This window comes from Phacochoerus africanus, chromosome 15, assembly GCF_016906955.1.
Source record: "Phacochoerus africanus isolate WHEZ1 chromosome 15, ROS_Pafr_v1, whole genome shotgun sequence".
In the NCBI taxonomy this organism is placed as follows: Eukaryota; Metazoa; Chordata; class Mammalia; order Artiodactyla; family Suidae; genus Phacochoerus; species Phacochoerus africanus.
In genome coordinates, this window is record NC_062558.1 from 74,239,590 (window position 1) to 74,257,284 (window position 17,695).

Below are 17,695 nucleotides of genomic sequence, written 5' to 3' on the forward strand. Positions count from 1 at the left end.
GCATACCCTTCTTCCTCCTTCCTTCCCTCCCTCTTTCATTCATTCTTTCTTTCTTCCTTCCTTTCCTCTCTCCCTCTTCCTCCTTCCTTCCTTTCTTCCCTCCATCTGTCTTTCTTCCTTTCTTCCTTTCTCTTTTTCTTCTTTCTTCTTTCCTCTCCCCCCCCCACCCCGTTTCTTTCCCTCTTCCTTCCTACCTTCCTTCCACCTTGCCCTTGCTATGTGGAAGTTCCCAGGCCAGGGATCAATCCCATGCCACAGCAGTGACCTGAGCCACAGCAGTGACAACCCCTGATCCTTAACCTGCTGTGCCACCAGGGGATTTCTGCCAGCACACTCTTAAGAGGAGTTGACATCCCCTGATCCCCTGCCAGCCACAGGTGGAAACCCTCTACCCTGTGCTGGTGGCTGGCGGCAGGCCAGAGTCTTGGTACAAAGGCAGGCTGCTGAGAGTTGGATTGGCCTGCTGCAGCCAGAAGAGGGCCTCGGAGCCACTTGGCCCAGTCGTTCCCAAGCACCAGACACTTGACTGTTGCCTTAGAACGACCCAGGGGGCTTTCCCAGGCTCCAGCCCTGCAGGTTCCGGCCTAGGAGGCCTGGAGTGGAGCCTGGGAATCTGTGGTCCTGCCCCTCCCGCTGGTGATTCAAGTGCACACGGAGGCTGGGTGGGAACAACTGTCGAGTCCTGGCCCTGAGTTTACCCTGGACTGCCAGGACAGTGAATGCCTGTCTCAGATGGCCTGGGGCGAGTGGAGGGTGCCTGGAGAGGCCTTCCCAGCCAGCAGGGCTTAGTGGCCTCCAGTTTACAGGAATGTGCAGGAATGTCAACCAACCGTGAGTCTTGTAGTATGTATTCATTGTGCTTCTGAGTTTGTTTTGGGGAGGAAGGGGTTCTGATGAGCTGGGCTGTTTGTCTGTGGCTTTGAGCTGTCCCTGCCTGTGGCTGGGTGCCTCCACAACAACAAAGGGAAAGTGGGTGGTATCTGTCCCTTCTGAGACGCCTCACTCTAGGCCATCAAGACAGACAAGGAGGAGTTCTGGTCGTGGCTCAGAATCTGACTAATATCCATGAGGATGCAAGTTCGATCTCTGGCCTTGCTCAGTGGGTTAAGGATCCGGCGTTGCCGTGAGCTGTGGTGTAGGTCACAGATGCAGCTTGGATCCTGCGTTGCTGTGACTGTGATGTAGGCCAGTAGCTATAGCTCCGATTCGGCCCCTAGCCTGGGACCCTCCATATACCATGGGTACAGCCCTAAAAATACAGAACAACAACAACAAAGAGACAGACAAGGAGACTGGGTCAGGAGTGATTTCCTCGTCTCTGGGGGCAGTCAAGCAGAGGCAAGGACTGCTGTCCCTCAGAGATTTCATGCAGGAAATCCTCCATTTCTGGCAGGGTATGCTGTCTGGCCTCTTGGATTTTGTTGCTTTATTTAATTTATGTATTTATTTATTTTCTTTTTTAGGGCTGAACCCACAGCATATGGAGGCTCCCAGGCTAGGGGTCGAATTGGAGCTACAGCTGTTGGCCTACACCACAGCCACAGCAACACAGGATCTGAGCCATGTCTGCAATCTATAGCACAGCTCAGGGCAGTGCTGGATCCTTAACCCACTGAGTGAGTCCAGGGATCAAACCCACATCCTCAGGGACACTATGTTGGATTCTTAACCTACTGAACCACAATAGGAATTTAAAATTTTGTTGCTTTAAAATTCATTTATTACATCTATCATGTTGTGATGGATATAGGGGCGAAATTGTGTGCTGTTTGGGGGGTTGCTTTAAAAGACTCTGGAAAGAAAACCAAAAGAGAAAAACAATATAACCATAGATGAAGCAAGTGTGGCAAAATCGATAATTGTCCTACCTGGTAATAGGTATATGGAATCAATTATGTGAATCTCTACTTTTGTGCATATGTAGAGTGTTCAAAAGAAAAATTAAACATGACAAATGTTAGACTACATCACAGGTGCACAGGATAAATAAGACCCAACTGTGCACAGGGATAGCGAGTGAAGAGAAACTCTGCTTCCCTCCTCCAGCCACTTTGATCCTCTGAGGGTTAAGCTTCTTTCCAGCATATTTTGTATCCTTCCAGAGACTGACCTGGTGTATACAAGCCTACCAGCTAATTCCTAGTTAAAACTAGATAGCACATCCATGCGGAACAAAGTTCAAATGCATAAGAAGGTATGCAGCGAAAAGTTTCCCTCCTGCTCGAGGCCCCAGCCACCTAGTTTCCTGGAGGCAACTGAAGTCACTGGTTTCTTACCTGTACTTTAGAGGTCATTAATGTATGGTTGATCTGTACAGTTAATGTATGGGAAGGGTGAGGGGTGCCGCCTCTGTGAGTCGAAAATCTACGTGTAATTTAATTTATAGCTGGCCCCTGGCTGCACCCCCTCTTCTGCATCCCCAGAGTCAACCAACCGTGAGTCTTGTAGTATGTATTCATGGAAAAGAGATCTGCGTGTAAGTGGCCCCCTGCCGCTCAAACTCGTGTTCTTCAAGGGTCAGCTGTAGTATGCGTGTGTATGTTTGCACAGGCAGCCATCCGTATTCACAGGTTCTGCATCAGCTGATACGTACTGTACACAGAGGTGACATGGCTGTACTACTATAAAGGGACTTGAAGGAGTTCCCGCCGTGGCTTGGCGGAAATGTAACTGACTAGCATCCATGAGGATGCAGATTCTCTCCCTGGCCTCACTCAGTGGGTTAAGGAGCCGGTGTTGCCGTGAGCTGTGGTGTAGGTTGCAGACGTGGCTCCGACCTGGTGTCGCTGTGGCTGTGGTGTAGGCTGGTGGCTACAGCTCCGATTTGACCCCCTAGCCTGGGAACTCCCATATGCCGTGGGTGCAGCCCTAAAAAGACAATAAATAAATAAATAAATAAAGGGACTTGAGCATCTGTGGATTTTGGTACCCATGGGGTCCTGGAACTAATCCCCCATGGATAGGGAGGGACAGTGTATTTACAGCTCTTAAAGTGCTAAAATATTAGACCTTGTCCTGAAATTTCCTCTCCTGACTTCCTCCCCTGCTTCCCTCCTTCCTGCTTACCTTAATCACTTAATTTTCCTTAATCATCATCGCTATACATGAAGCCTGTCTCTTTGTTTCATTTTCCCTTCATCTCATCCGTTTTTCTCATAGGCACCCATGGTAGTATGTTTGATAAATGTTTTTGCATAATGCACATATCCTCATTTTTACAAACTATGGTTTTTTTCTTTGTATGGATGTTGTTACTTTCCATCAATGCTGTTGTATGGCTAACAGCTCTATTTTATTACTTTTCTTGCAGGATACTGTGTTTTCATGTTTCTGGGTTGTGTGCACCTGGCTTGTTGGGTGTCCTTGTTGGATGGGAGTCCATATGACTTATCTATTTCCCTAGAGACAGATGCTAAGGCTGGCTTGAGCACCCACTGTCACAGACCACACTGCCCTGATCATCTCTGTCCTTGTCCACTCCTAAACTTTGCTCCCAGCTCTAGAGATCTTTTTTTTTTTTTTTTTTTCCACTCCTGCAGCATGCAGAAGTTCCTGGGCCAGGGATCGATCCTGAGGCACAGTAGTAACTCGAGCCACAGCAGTTACAATGCTGAATCCTTAACCACTAGGTCACCAGGAAACTCCTAGGGATCATTTTTTAATCAGCCATCATAACATCTGCCTTTTTTTTTTTTTTCTTGTCTTTTTGCCATTTCTTGGGCCGCTCCCAAGGCATACGGAGGTTCCCAGGCTAGGAGTCAAATCAGAGCTACAGCTGCTGGCCTACGCCAGAGCCACAGCAACGCAGGATCCAAGCCGTGTCTGCGGCCTACACCACAGCTCACGGCAACGCCGGATCCTTAACCCACTGAAGGAGGCCAGGGATTAAACCTGCAACCTCATGGTTCCTAGTCGGATTTGTTAACCACTGAGCCACGATGGGAACTCCTGCCTTGTGTTTTAAGAGGGCTGCATGGCATTTCTAGTTTCTGGATGTTCCAGAGTTTATTTAGCCCATCACCTCTCTGTCCACAGACTTTTTGGCTATTTCTAATCTCTCTCCATCGCAGACTAGGACTAACTTTGCGCAGATGTCGATCACATATGTATAACATGTCTTGAGGCTAAATTCCTAGAAATGGAATTGCTGAGGCAAAAAGCCTGTGCATTTGTCATGTGGATAGATACCGTCAAACAGTGTGAGAGTGTCCCTTTCCTACCCCTCTTCTGGCACTAAGGTTCTTTGAGGCTCAGAGAGGGTGGGTAACCTGGATGGGATAGCACAGCCCATGAGCACTGGTGCTGAGACCAGAACTCAGGAGGCTGAGCCTGAGCCAGTGATCTTTCCAGGGCACTTTGCTGGCTCCTGTGGGTCCCAAGCTTCATGGAGTCCGGGATCTTCCCTGTAAGTCCGGGAGGCTGTGGCCTCTCCTGGAATGTTTCTGGTGAGCAAGGACTCCTCCCTGCCCACCGCTCTGGTGAGGGGTCAGCCCAGGAGCTCTGTACCTGGGGACAAGGAGCTCGCCATAGCAAGGCCTTGGGAAGACACTGTCAGGCCGCTGTAGCTCCCTTGACCCCCTTACTGCGCTCCCCCCGCCCAACCCCGCAGTGTCTTCGTAAATGGCTCTGTCAGAGCGAGACATCCTTGGGAGCCTGAGTGGTGTTGCTTGGATACAACTGGGCAACGGATCTGGATTATTTAAGGGAGAGGGAGGGTGAGAGGGAAGGGGTGACAGCGTGTTTATTCAGGGATGGATGGTCTTCCTGCTGCAGGGTTTGGCAGACCCCCTCTCAACCCCCCCATCCCACCCGCCTTATTATTTTCAGTGTCCGGGGCCTGGGATTCTGCAGTGAGACCCAGCAGAAGGCCACTTGGAGCTCCTTTCTGATGGCAGTGGGGGCAGGGAATTCTTTGCAAGTTCTAGGGAGGCACTGCACAAGTGGGGGGTGGGGAGGGCCGAGGGTGTTGCCTTGGAGGGCAACTGGTAGCAGCTACAATCCCTGTTATGTTATGGAGCTTCCTTTTGTCTGCCCATTTGTTAAGGTCTTTCATCGGATCTCACAATCCTGTCAATGTATGTATGACTATCCTCATTTTATAGATACAGAAACAGGGGCTTAGAGAAGCTCAGAGACTTGTGTTAGGTCACAGAGCTAAGAAGAGGCAGACAATGAATGAAAACTCAGGTCTGTCTGATGCCAGAGCTGAAATAAATCAATGCACCTCACAGAGTTGGTAGGGCCCTCGCAAGACGTCCGCTTTCACTGTGAGCTGACCTGGGAGGTAGTCTTGAGTTGCTCCCCCATCACCTGCTCCCTGACCACCTCATCCCTGCTCCACCTTGCAGGAAACACATCACTCTGAAAGATCAGTTTACTTGGCTGTGAGCACCCAGGACAGGGTGGGGTCTGGCTCACGTCTGCACCCCCAGCCAGTAAGTACTTAATGTTGCCACTTGGAGTGTAGATGCCTGAACAGCTCACCTGACACAGGGATCCTTCCTTCCTGAGGACTGGAAGACAATGTCCTGCCCCTGAGTCTTCTCACTCCAATTGAATAGACCCAGACTCTTCAGCATTTCCCAGGGCTGGGCTCCAGATCACTATCCTTGTGCAGTTGTGCTGGGATTCAGCACCCGTGCTCCTGGGCAGGTGTGATGTGATGCGTGGGAGTCCACAGAGGTGCAGGGTGGGTGGTAAAGGCCTCTGGGTGCCTGGGACACCCACTAGAAGGACGTTAACTCTTCTGTGCCTCGGGTTTTACAGGTCAACCTGGGCTGGGCTGACTCCTGGGGTGGGCTGGAACCAGGGGAATGGGGAGAGACAAGCCAGGTGAGCTGTGCAGTGGGACAAGCCAGTACCTGATTGTCCTAGGCTTGTGCTCTAGTCAGCATTGTCCCCTCATCTTCCTCTGAACCGAGGTCCCACCTTACACTTCGCAGAACCTTATCACGGGCCGCCTTCACCCTTAGTTATCCATCTAATAGTGACGATAAAGGCCACTGTGTGCCAGATGGTGCCACATACTTTGAATTCATCACCTCCTTCAAGCCCCGCAACCACCACCTCAGGTAAGTGTCATGAGTTACCTGAGGTGAGGCTCAGAGAACACTATCATTTCTCTCTCTTTTTTGTTTGTTTTTGTCTTTTTAGTGTGGCACCTGCGGCATATGGAGGTTCCCAGGCTAGGGGTCTAATCGGAGCTGTAGCTGCTGGCCTACACCACAGCCACAGCAACGCCAGATCCGAGCCGCGTCTGCGACCTCTGCCACAGCTCATGGCAATCCTGGATCCTCAACCCACTGAACAAGGCCAGGGATTGAACCTGTGTCCTCATGGATACTAGCCAGATTTGTTTCCACTGAGCCACAATGGGAACTCCATCATCATTTCTAAAGTAGCCCCACCAGGACACTTGTCTATACCTTCTGTTAGTACTGTTTTCTTCATAGCGTGAATCACTCAGGAACGATCTGCTTCTGTTTTTATTTACTTGTTTATCCTCTGCCCCCACCCTACTGAAATGTCAGCTGAAGGCTGGACTTTGTCTGTGTCATTCACTGCTCAAGACTTCGAACAGGGCTAAGTATATAGAAGGGGGCTCTGTAAATGTTTGTTGATTGACTAACTTACTGAATGAATGAATGAAATGTCTGTTGAAGGAATGAACCAGGTTCCTTCTCCCTCTTCTTTTTTCTGATGAGCCCTCTCCTTGTAGTACTTCAGGAATGTTCTGGAGACAGAATCGCCCTCCTCCCACATGTCCTGGGCATGCTTCAGTCAGGTGCTGAGTGTTGCTAGGGGAGGGAGGGGACATCCCCTTTCCCTCAGGGACCTCATTGTTCCTCAAAGCATTTTCAAACTGCAGGTCACAGGTAAAGTCAATTTTCTGCACTGCAATCAGCCAAATGAAAAGAAATAGGATAGGATAGATTAGAAAGTATCAGAGTGCATTGTACACAGCCAGGCTGAGCATTTTTTTTTTTTGGCACTTTTTTTTTTAGGGCCGCACCTGTGGAACATAGAGGTTGCCAGGCTAGGGGTTGAATCGGAGCTGTAGCCACCAGACTTTGCCACAGCCACAGCAATGCCAGATCTGAGCTGAACTACACCACAGCTCATGATAATGCCGGATCCTTAACCCACTGAGCAAGGCCAGGGGTTGAACCTGCATCCTCACGTGTTCTAGTCAGATTTATTCTGCTGAGCCACGATGGGAACTCCAGTTTTTGTATATTTATGTCTCTGTGTAGCTGGTGGTCCCAAAATAAAATTTCTTTCTTTCTTTTCATGGCTGTACCTGTGGGCATGTGGAAGTTCCCAGGCTAGGGGCTGAATTGGAGCCACATCTGCAACCTATGCCACAGCTACAGCAACACCAGATCTGAGCTGCATCTGTGACCTGTGCTGCATCTTACGGCGACACTAGATCCTTAACCCACTGAGCAAGGCCAGGGATTGAACCCACAACCTCATGTTGGGTTCTTAACCTGGTGAACCACAACAGGAACTCCAACTTCTTTCTTTCTTTCTTTTTTTTTTTTAATTGAAGCATAGTTGATTACAATATTGTGTTAATTTCAGGTATACAGCAAAGTAATTCAGTTATATATATTACTGCATATGTATATATATATATATATATATACACACACATATGTATATGTATTTTCAGATTCTGTTCCATTATAGGTTATTACAAGACATTGAATATATTCCCTGTATCATATAGTAAATCCTTGTTGCTGTATCTATTTCATGTTTTGTATCTGTTAATCCCATAATTTGTCCCTCTCTCTTCCCTCTCCTCTTTGGTCAGCATAAGTTTGTTTTCTGTGTCTCTGAGTCTGTTTCTATGTTGTATGTAGTTATTTGCATTATATTTCCGATTCCACATATAAGTGATATTCTATAATATTTGTCTTTGCCTGAGTTACTTCAGTAAGTATGATGTTCTCTAAGTCCATCCATGTTGCTGCCAAAGGTGATATTTCGTTCTTTTTTTCCTTATAGCTGAGTAATTTTCCATTGTATAAATATACCACATCTTCCTTAGCCAAACGTCTATTGATAGGCACTTGGGTTGTTTCCATGTCTTGCCAAGCATAGTGTCTTGTGCTGCTGTGAATATTGGGGTGCATGCATCTTTTTCAACTAGAGACTTCATTGATCTGGATGTGTCCCTAAAATGTATTTCTTACTTTGAGTTTCCATCAGAAACGTTTGAATCTAGAGTGTGAATTTGGGAGGTGGGAGAGTTATCCTTGGACCTAGACCCAAAGGAGGGCACAACCAATGAAATTAATAATCCAGCTGATAATTATAACATCAGTTATTGAACATGTGTTCTGTGCCAGGCAGGGGTGCTCAGGTCCCGGGCCCTGCACAGAGTGAGGGGGAAGGAGTTCAGATCAGATAGAGATCCTGTGAGCAGGGAAGACTGCCTGGAGGAGGTGGAACCTGAACTCACCCTCCAAGAGCCCCTCTGCCCTGGCAGGTTCAGGGCTGGGCCAGGGTGGGAGCTCAGGTGGCAAGAATGGGAACAATGACAATAGTTTCGGTCAGTGAGCTCTGGCTGAGTGCCAGGCAACCCTTTGATCCTCCAGACATTTCTGGGAGGCAGAAACTGCTCTTCATACCATATAACTTTTTCAATTTTTTAATTAAAAATTTTTTTTTAATTATTAATATTATTTTTTTTTTCATTTTTGGCTGCCCTGCAGGATACGGAGCTCCTGGGCCAGGGATCAGATCCAAGCTGCCATCTCGACCTAAGCTGCAGCTGCGGCAACGCTGGATCCTTAACCCACTGTGCCGAGCCGGGGATCAAACCCATGTCCCATTGCTCCCAAGACACTGCTGACCCCATTGTACCACTGCGGGAGCTCCTAATGTTTAAATGTTTTATGGCCGCACTTGTGGCATATGTAAGTTCCTGGGCCAGGGATTGAATTTGAGCCCCAGCTGTGACCTATGCCACAGCTGAGGCAACAAACAATGGATCCTTTAACCCACTGCACTGGGGGCTGGGATCTCACCCACACCTCTGCAACAACCCAAGCTGCTGCAGTTGGCTTCTTAATCCACTTCGCCACCGCAAGAACTCCCACACCATTTTGTAAAGGAGGGGAAAAAAAGACTCAGAGAAATGTGGTAACTTTTAGGGTAGGGGTCACATGGTGGTAAAATTGCTGAGGTGAGATGCAGGGCAAGTTAGCCCTTCTCAAAGCTCGCGTCTACTAGCCCTGGACTGCACACAAAAGGGCCTGAACAAGCCAGGGCTGCTAGGTCCTGGCAGTGGGGTAGTGGGCCTGAAAGGGCAAGCAGCCACAGCGGGACCCCGGGCAGGCAGGGCAGGTGGGGACAGGTCTGTGTTTGGGCTCAGGGACCGCCAGGCTCGGGGAGGGGGAAGACGGCAGGCCCTGAGACATGCACGCTGGAGGGTCCCTGTGGGCCTGGGCTTGGCAATAACACGGCCACGGGGAGCAAAGCCAGATGGGCTCCCTGCCCTGATGCTGTCCATTCCTCGGGCCCAGTGTCCCCCAGCCTGTTGCGGCCTTGGCTGGGAGCGAGGAGCAGAGAAGTGCAGTAGGACCTGTTTCTCATCTTTTGTCAAGTCTCATCTTTGCTGGTTTGAACCCAGCTCCTCTGCCTTCCGGCGAGTCATTTGTGCCTGTCAGGAAATAATTCTTGGCTCGAGCATTCCCACAAGGGAGCTGGGGCTTCCCGCAGCTTGTGGTTCTGCACAGGGACTGAACTGGGGATTGCTTGCCCAGGGAGAGGGGGCTGAGGACGGCCCCTGGCGATTCTCCTACACACGTGAGTAATGGGGTGTTTCACTGTCCTTTGCAGCAGCAGCTCGCCTGGTGTTGGCTGGTGGTGGGTTGTTTGTGTGTGTGCTACACAGTCCCACACATCCATACTCACACCCATCAAACGTGTGCAAATATGCACACCCTCAATCACATCTCTGCAAACCTGCATTCACACATGAGCAACACAAGCACATATGTGTACACACATGTATTCACACATAAGCACACAGCTGTACTGCAGGGCCACCCACGGGGCCCTAGCATTTTTTAAATAAGGCGATATCTTTGTGCTTCTCGGATGTGGGGGTGGTGGGAGTGCTGGTGGGGACGCTGGGTGGGTGGGGGTAGGTCCTGAGCCCTCTAGTTTCTGAGTTCTTGTTCTGGGACCATTGTTCCTTTCTCGGGAGACTCGGGCTCCTGCTCTGAGCTTCCAGATGTCTTGGGGGAGGTTCTGTGGCAGTTTGGGCTGAGAGAATGGCTTCACTCAATTCTTCCTTCTGCCTGGGCTTGGAGAGGGCAGGCAGAGTGCCTTCTTTTGGGTGTACCCAGGGCTGCTGTGTCTCTTCTTCCCTTCTTCAACGTTGTCTCCTTCCCCCTCTCAGGGCCAGTGTGTCTGTGAAAGAATCTGATCCTGCAGGCTTTCGCGCGGTTGGGGGGACCCCCTAGGACTTGCTGCTCTGGACTGGGACTTAGCAGAACCTCAGGGGCTGGTGGTGGGTTAGATGCCGTCTGTACCTGGTCTCTGAGATACCTCTAGCCCCCTAGCTCTCTACCTCTGGGGTCTCTCAGCTGAGCCCGAGGCTCTCTGTTGGAGCCAGGAGGGCTGTGCATTTGGCTCTTCTGGGGACATCTCTGAGTTTTCTGCTGTATTCAACCAGAACACCTACAGTGTACACGGTGAACACAAATGAATGAATGACCCATGTGCCAGGGGACCAAGAGACAGATCAGACTCGGACTTTTGTCTCCAGGAGCTCAGTCGAGAGAGGCATTAAGCCCCAGATCCCAGCGTATGAGGGAGGGGGAGTAGTGTGTGTGTGTGTGTGTGCACATGTGTACCCCTACCTTAGTCTTGGCACAAAGGGACATTATCCTGGAACTCAGGATCCTGGGTATGGCAGGGGCATCAGTCAGGGAATCTGACAGAGGGTAGGCGGGTTATGAGGTGGTGCAAAGAGGAGGAAGGAAGGGAAGAGTACCCCAGGATGGAGCTTACCATGTGCCACCTGCTACGCTCCAGGGCATCACGCACCTTAGCTCCCTCATTCTTCAACACCTCTTTGAAGGAGGTCAGGCCATCTTCTGGCTGAGGAACTTAAAGATCAGAGAGGTTCTGTCATTATCCCCAGACCACACAGGCAGTAACTATGAGCCAACTTGAGCCTCGCTCTTCTGGATTCTGAAAGTCAAATCTGGACTTTTTCTTCTCCTGTTGTCCTCACATGCTTTGGATGGGAGAGGAGGAGGCCTGGAGCTGAGGGTGAGTCTTCCCTGGGCCTCAGTTTCCTTGTCCATTAAAAGAGCAATAATAAAAGTAGTTATCTCATAACATTATCCCCTGGGCATTTGAGACTTAGGTGCTGGAGACCTTGTAAGAACACCACAAATAATAGCCATTCCTCCTGTCTTTGTCTGTTCTTAGGGCTCACACGGGCACAGGACCCGCGTGCCCCTCTCCTAGCCCAGCGCCTTCTGGCCTGACTTTGGAGCCAGGTGAGGCCTGCGCTGCCTTCATCCCGGGGAAACCAGGACTTCCCTGACTCCCGCTCCAGCTCTGATTGGAGGAGAGGCAGGTGGTGACAGGTGAGGAAGAAGGAGGAAGGAAGCAGAAAGAAGGAGGAAGTGACTTACCAGCGGTAACAAAGCCCATCTCCCTGAGAGGAAACAGTGGCCAGAGAGTGAAGGCATGTGGGCGCTCTTGGTGGGTGTGAGCCGAGGGCTGGCGTGGGCTCTTGGGGCATCTGGGGAGCTCCCTGTAGCCTGGGAGGTAGGCACAGCCCTCCCGAGGGTGGGGATTGAGCTATGGGGTGGGAGCAGAGCCCTGTTCTTCCTTTTTTGTCTCTGGGGGCCAAGAAGTACGTTTCTCTGGGTGTCCAAGGTGTGGGAGAAGCCCATGATTGAGTGGACAGTCTTGCACTTTTTTTTTTTTTAATTTTATTTTATTGGCATAGAGTCGACTTACAAAGTTGTGTTAGTTTCAGGTGTACGGCAAAGTGAATCAGTCATGCACATAAGTATATCCATTCCTTTTCGGGTTCTTTTCCCATACAGGTTATTACACAGTATTGAGTAGATTACCATGTGTTATATAGTAGGTCCTTTTTACCTATCTATTCCTTTTTAAAAATGATTTTTATTTTTTCCATCATAGCTGATTTACAGTGTTCTGTCAATTTTCTACTGTACAGCAAGGTGACCCAGTTACACATACACGTATACATTCTTTTTCTCATATTATCATGCTCTATCATAAGTGACTAGATACAGCTCCCACTGCTGTACGGCAGGATCTCCTTGCTTATCCATCCCAAAGGCAATAGTTTGCATCTATTAACCCCAAATTCCCAGTCCATCCCACTCCCTCCTCCTCCCCCTTGGCAACCACAAGTCTGTTCTCCAAGTCCATGATTTTCATTTCTGTGGAAAGGTTCATTTTTACTGTATACTCGATTCCAGATATGTGATATCATATGGTATTTGTCTCTCTCTTTCTGACTTACTTCACTCAGTATGAGAGTCTCTAGTTCCATCCATGTTGCTGCAATTGGCATTATTTTGTTCTTTTTTATGGCTGAGTAGTATTCCACTGTGTCTATGTACCATATCTTCTTAATTCATTCATCTGTTGATGGACATTTAGGTTGTTCCATGTCTTATCTGTTCTATATATGGTAGTGTTTATATGTCAATCCCAACCCCCCTAATTTATCTCTCCTCTCTCATGTTTCTCCTTTGGTAACCATATATTTGTTTTCAAAATCTTCTCTTTTGTAATTTCTTTCATATCATTTTTATTAGAGTCCACATATTATTGATCTCATATGATAACTTGTCTTTCTCTGACTGACTTACTTTACTTAGTATGATAATTTCTAGGTCCATCCATGTTGCTGCAACTGGCATTAGGTCATTCTTTTTTTTCTGGCTGAGTAATATTCCATTGTACATATGGACCACATTTTCTTTATCCAGTCATCTGTGGATAGACATTTAGGTTGCTTCCTTGTCTTGGCTATTGTAAATAGTGCTGCAGTGAACATGGGGGTGCAGGTATCTTTTCAAATTATGGTTTCCTCCATATAGATGCCCAGGAGTGGGATTGCTGGATCATATAATAGTTGTATATTTAGTTTTTTAAGGAACTTCCATACTGTTCTCCATAGTGGTTGTGCCAGCTTATATTCCCACCAACAATGTAGAAGTGTTCCCTTTTCTCCACACCTTTTCCAGCATTTACTGTGTGTAGATTTTGATGATAGTTATTCTGACTCGTGTGAGGTGATACCTCATTGAAGTTTTGATTTGCATTGCTCTAATAATTAGTGATAATTAGTGATAATTGAGCATCTTTTCATGTGCTTTTTGGCCATCTCTCCATCTTCTTTGGAGAACTGTCTTTTTAGAGCTTCTGACTTTTTTTTTTTTTTTTTTTGCTTTTTAGGGCTGCACCCAAGGCATGTGGAAATTCCCAGGCTAGGGGTCAAATCTGAGCTGTAGCTGCTGGCCTACACCACAGCCACAGCAATGCCAGATCCTTAACTCACTGAGTAAGGCTAGGGATTGAATCGGCATCCTCATGGATACTAGTCAGATTCGTTTCCACTGTACCCCAACAGGTACTCCCTGACCATTTTTTAATTTTTTTTTTTTTTTGTATAAAGCTGTATGTGGAGTTCCCGTTGTGGCGCAGTGGTTAACGAATCTGACTAGTAACCATGAAGTTACGGGTTCGGTCCCTGCCCTTGCTCAGTGGGTTAACGATCCGGCGTTGCCGTGAGCTGTGGTATAGGTTGCACACGCGGCTCGGATCCCGCGTTGCTGTGGCTCTGGTGTAGGCTGGTGGCTACAGCTCCGATTCGACCCCTAGCCTGGGAACCTCCATATGCCGTGGGAGTGGCCCAAGAAATAGCTAAAAAGACAAAAAAAAAATAAAAAGATAAAGCTGTATGATATGTTTGTATATTTTGAAGATTAACACCTTGTCAGTTGCTTCATTTACAAAGATTTTCTCCCATTCTGTGGGTTGTCTTTTCATTTTGTTTATGGTTTTCTTTGCTGTGCAAAAGCTTTTAAGCTTAATTAGGTTCCCTTTGTTTACTTTTGTTTTTGTTTTCATTATTCTAGGAGGTGAACCAAAAAAGATATTGCTGCGATTTATGTCAAAGAGTGTTTCACTATGTTTTCCTCTAAGAGTTTTATAGTATCCGGTCTTTTGTTTAGGTCTTTAATCCATTTTCAGTTTATTTTTGCATATGGTGTTATAGAGTGTTCTAATTTCATTCTTTTACATGTAGCTGTCCAGTCTTCCCAGAACCATTTATTGAAGAGGCTGTCTTTTCTTCATTCTTGCCTCCTTTGTCCGTAGATAACCATAGGTGCGTGGGTTTATTTCTGGGCTTTCTATGCTGATCCACTGATCTATGGTTCTGTTTTTGTACCAGTAGCATGGGCAATCTGCTTTTTAAGGGCTCCGTTAAAAGACTCCTGTGGCACCGGTCCAGAGAGGGCAATCACCTGGCTCAGTTTGCACAGCACAGCGAGGAATTCCCCCCCCCACCTCCCTTCTCGGTCCTGCCTGGGCTTGGCCTGGTTTTAAAAAACAGAGATGGGCGAGGGTAGCCCAGGGCCGCCGATCTCTCGGGGAGCTGGGGTCTGGGAGGGGGTGTGGCGCCGAGAGCATTCGCTTCTTTCTCCTGCCAGGGAGGCTGGATGTAGGGTTTGGTCATCTTCCAGAACGAGCCGAACTAATGACAAGGGAAGAGGAACTGGCTTCCCAGGCAGTCTCCCCCGCCCCAAACTTTTCCTCCCAAGCGGAGGGTGGGCGGGCGAAGGGAGGAAGCGGGGCTGGGGAAGGTGGGGCCAGCCGTTCCCTCCCCGCCCGGCCGCCTCGGCTCTGGAATGCCAATCGGGACGCGGCTTGGTGAGTGTGTCTTTAAATCCGAGCCCCCCGCCCCTTCCGAGGCTGGGGCCGGGGCTCGAGCTGGCGGGGAGGCGGCGGGCGCGTTGATTGGCGGGCTGGCCAGGTCCGCCCCTCGGCGTGGGGGTCGCGGGGCGCGAGGACCGGGCGGCGCGCTCTGGCTGGGGCAGCTCTCTTCGCCGGCTAGCGCGGGCTCCGGATCTCCTGGCCTCGCCTTGTCGCGCCTGGCTTGCCAGCCTCCGGAGCCGTCTCTGCCCACGGATGGGCTGGGGAAGTTGGGAGGAGCGAGCCGGAGCCCGCGCCGTGCGCACCCCGCTGCTGCCAGACTCGGCGCCCGCAGTCCGGGCGCAGCTCGCCGGCCGAAGGAGCGCGGATGCCCCCTGGAGCGGTGGGCTGGCAGGTACCGATGCGTCTGGACCCGGAGCTGGGGAGGGAGGGTTGATTCGGGAGTCATCTGAGCACTCCTGGGGCGGGGGCTGCCCCGACCGCGCACTTCCCATACCCCAGAGAGCACGCCCACCTGGGCTTCGAGGAGTGGAGAGGTCCTGGGCCCCCATCCAAACCCATAGGGGATTGGTACCTGGGAGAAAAGCGGAACCTCAGCTATTAAACAGTGAGGCGCAGTTGAGTCTTTCTGTCTCTCTGGCTCTGGGCTATACCCACTTCCTCCAGGAGGTTTCCTTCGGCCTGGGGTAGATGTTGGGCTAAATGTGGGCTGGCCACACCTCCAATATTCATGGCCAGGCCTGGGAGCAAGGCCGGTAAACTGGGCTTCCTGTGCAGCTGCGGGGAGGGAAGCTTCTTCATGATGCACACCTGGCGCCCTGGGCTCATCTTTAGGGGCTTGAGGTCCATGGAATTGGAAGAGTCCTGTGGTCCCCGCGGGTGCAAGCTTTGCTGCTGGGCCTCATTTTCATCCTCTCCCTCTGTATGCCTGTGTCTCCCAGGGGAGCACCCTTTTAATCTTCAGAGGTTTTTTTCCTGAAGGGGCAAGTGGCCTGTCAGAAAAGCGGAGCGCGGTGTGTGGGAGATGGCTTCCCTGGACTCTTGAAAGTAACCAGGATGGTTGTGTTCTCTTTTGGGGAGTCAGAAATGGAAATAAAGCTCCCCAACATCAGGAAGCTTCCCAGCTTCTCTACTCTCCACCAGAGTTCCGGGCACCAAGTCCTTGGCTTCCTGCAGAGCACCGTGGACCCAGGGACTGAGCGCTTAAATGCCAGGCACTGGGCTCTGCCAGGGAGAATGGGAGGAGTTGGAGGGGGTCTGTCCTCAGCCCTCTGGGGGAGACACGATGTGAGCACAGAGAAAGTTCGTGAATACTGGGTTTCCATACTGCTCCCAGACGAATAATATTAGTGAAAATACCAAAAGGCTACACATGATTAATTGCTGAATGAGTGACACAGGCTGGATCACCAGGGAGCTGGGATCTAGTTCTTGTGCAACCATGCAGGTATGTTTAAAATGTTCTGCCTCCATATCCATCCTTTTTTATTTCCCTGTTAGTTGTTAGGGCCTCTCACCCCCCTTCATGGACAGGGAGCAGCAGGGGTATTCCCCAGCCCCGCTCCCAGGTGGGTTCTTTGCTTTTGCTTTTGTTCTTTCTTTCTTTGTCTTTTGTCTTTTTAGGGCCGCACCTGTGGCATATGGAGCTTTCCAGGCTAGGGGTTGAATTGGAGCTACAGCTGCTGGCCTGTACCACAGCCACGCGGGATCTGAGCCGTGTCTGCAACTTATACCACAGCTCGAGGCAACGCCGGATCCTTAACCCACTGAGTAAGGTCAGGGATCGAACATGCATCCTCATACATACTAGTCAGATTCATTAACCACTGAGCCGCGACGGGAACTCCTGTTTTTGTTTTTGCTTCCTGGTGGATTTCTGAAGGAATATATTGGTTTCTGGGGTCAGGCAGACCACAGGACTCTCTCAGCCTCCCTGGAGTTCCTGAGGTTTGGGGTCTTGATCCAGCCTTACAGGAGGAAGTCCTCACTTCCTTTCTGAAGAGTCTGTTGCAGGGAGGCTGGGGATGAGCCTGGCAGGCTGGAGGCCCTGAGCCAGACACTGTTTCCTGTGAGTGCAGACAATCTTCCCCTCACTGGCCATGGGGGTTGGAGTTGGGGTGGTGGAGGTGGGCGGACCTGGCCAGGCTGGATTGAGGTGAGTGGTACGTAGGGCATCACTGACCTCATCTCTGAGGCTCTGCTGTGTCTAGGGCTCTGCCACCTCCCCCAGCATCCCTGGCAGGTCTCTCTTTCTGGAATGCTTTGCGGAGGTGGCAGTGTGCTCATGCCCATGGCCTTGGGTGCCGTTCTGGGGGTGGGAGTTGGTGAACTCACCCTTTAGTCCTTGGCCAGCATTGTGAGCACATGGGGGAGCACACCCACCTGCCTCCAGATAGATGGCACACACGGGGTCACCGGGGCACAGTTGGGGAATGCTGGCGTGGGCAGACGTGCTCAGGTTTACAGCTGCATGGGCGGGGCCAGGGAGGAACAGCGTCCAGACGGGTGGGAAGGCAGACACAGGCAGACAATGGGAGGCGGGCAAGCACCTCGGGGCACAGACACATGCAGGGGTAGACAGTGTGAACATACAAACGTGGACCACACACGGGCTGCAGATACTGTGTAGACGGATCTACTCGGGCATGGAGATTTGGCTGATGGAAGTGGACAGACATATGGGCGGGCTCATGGGAGCACAGACATAGCTGTGAGCTGGTATTCATGCGCATGAGAT

The 17,695-nt window shown here is 50.2% G+C and overlaps 1 protein-coding gene across 3 annotated transcripts in view; it reads left to right on the top strand.

The window, feature by feature from the left end:
• The first annotated feature begins 614 nt into the window (after positions 1 to 614).
• Positions 615 to 17,695, top strand: part of PALD1 (phosphatase domain containing paladin 1) — a 99,399-nt gene continuing 82,318 nt past the window's right edge. Inside the window, exon 1 of one of the 3 annotated variants that reach the window (XM_047760503.1) lies at positions 615 to 831. The gene's annotated coding sequence lies outside the window, so the exon portion shown is untranslated. Of the gene's footprint in view, positions 832 to 14,888; positions 14,956 to 15,083; positions 15,353 to 17,695 lie in introns of those variants that run through there. The other 2 variants (XM_047760502.1, XM_047760501.1) reach the window with 2 other exon arrangements.